Genomic DNA, 2,013 nt, shown 5'->3' with positions numbered 1-2,013 from the left:
CCAATTCTGCAGGCCTTTTGCTTGACTTTGGAACCCTATCATTGTTATGAGAATGAATCCAACCTAGCCTGTTGGAGAGTGAGTGACCACTCGGAATTAAGCCAACCTGACCCAGCTGAGGCCATCTTAAACCAGCCACAGCCCAGTTGATCCACCGTCTGACTACAGATGCATGAGTGAGCCCGATGAAGACCAGAAGAACTGCCCCGTCCATAGGCTTATGGGAAATAATTAATGATTGTAGTCTTAAGGCTTTAAGTTTTGGGGTCAGGGGCACGTCCTGTGATTAGGCAGTCCTTTAATTGCTAAGTCTACTTGCCACAGCAGAGAAGGGAGGAGAATGGATGGAGAGAGGGGCAGGAAAGGACAGGGAAGAGAGTGTTTTGGTTTTAAAGAGGTACTCTGGGAAAACAATGCAGACCTGATAACCTGGCACAGTGCTATGAACTAGAGTGTCACCGTGAGGGAAATCTTGAAGTTTTACTCTTTGTGTTTTTCCTCTGGATTATAATGACAGTTATATTTATATTCAGTTTTATATTTTCCTCTTCTGACTCTATAATTTTCTTAAGTTAATCCCAACAGACCTGAAAAGTCTCATAGTCCCCTACAAATGAACACAGACATTATTTTAAACATTATTAATGTGCTTTACTATTTTGCTTTTTCTGTCACGAAAGAGGAAGGGAAGAGATGGCATTATTGGGTAGGCAAATAAGTGTCTACTTAATTGATACACTTTTAATTTATATTTTTTGGATGATTTTTTTTCACAGTCCTGTAAGCCCCACCACCTTAAATCCTTTTTGGACAAACATTTAATTAAATTGCATTGTCTTTAATGAGCATTCTCCTCCCCAGTAATTTTAAGCTATCTATAAATATAATTTAAATATATATATATATATATATATATATATATATAGTTTTTAAGTTTTTATTGAGTTTTGGGGTGACATTGGTCATCCAAAATTACGTAGGTTTGGGGCATACAATTCTATAGTACATCGTCATCTATATACTATATTCTGTGTTCACCACCCTCAGTCAAAGTCAAGTCTCCTTCCTTCACCATTTGTCCCCTGCTTTACCCTCTTCTTCCTCCCCCCACTTCCCATTCCCTCTGGTAATCAATGTACTATTGTCTGTACCTATGAGGGTTTTGTGTGTTTTTTTTGCTTAATCCCTTCACCTTTTTCACCCAGCCTCCAATGCTCCCCCTCTGACAGCTGTCCATCTGTTCTCTGTATCTGTGAGTCTGTTTCTATTTTGTTTTTTTATTTTGTTAATTAGATTCCACATGTGAGTGAAATCATGATACTTGCCTTTCTATAAATATAGTTTTAATTTCTTCCCAACATTGCATTATGTAGATGAAATATAACTTGACTTATTTCTAACTGTAAGTTAAGTGGGATAAAAAAAGTATGTAATTAATTGTATTATGGATTGGGAGTTGGAGGGGGATGTTGGAATTGCCTTTGTTTAATAAAATTGTTTGGTAATTTGCTTAGGAAGAGTCAGATTCTGAGGGATGCAGGCTAGAGCCAAAGCAATAAAAAGAGGTAGCTAAACTGGAACATGGTCTTCTGGCAAATGACAGGGCTGGTAGAAACTTGGCGTGCCTCTAAAGTCTGTTTGGAATGGGCACACTGTCACTTCCACACATACTCCATTGGCCAGATTAAGTCCTGGGGACAAGCAGGAAGTCAGCGGGATGGGGAAGATTACTCCCACCTACTGAGAAGCATGACCAGAACAGGGAGGGGAGAAAGAATAGGAAACGAGTACAATCTACTAGTGAAAAGCCTCTAGTGATGTGGGTGACTGGCACATTTTTAAGAGTAGATATGTCCAATATTCAATTTGAAGTTATTCGCATTTGTGTTGTAAACTCTCCCCTTTATTTGCCTCTATTTTCCACAGTCTGTCATATGGACAAATAGCTCATGGGAGTGGGTTGTAAAAATTAAGAAAAAGATCTAAGTTAAATCTGGGTGAGCATTGTGCAGA

Source organism: Phyllostomus discolor, chromosome 6 (assembly GCF_004126475.2).
Source record: "Phyllostomus discolor isolate MPI-MPIP mPhyDis1 chromosome 6, mPhyDis1.pri.v3, whole genome shotgun sequence".
Taxonomy (NCBI): domain Eukaryota; kingdom Metazoa; phylum Chordata; class Mammalia; order Chiroptera; family Phyllostomidae; genus Phyllostomus; species Phyllostomus discolor.
This window is presented reverse-complemented; position numbering follows the sequence as displayed.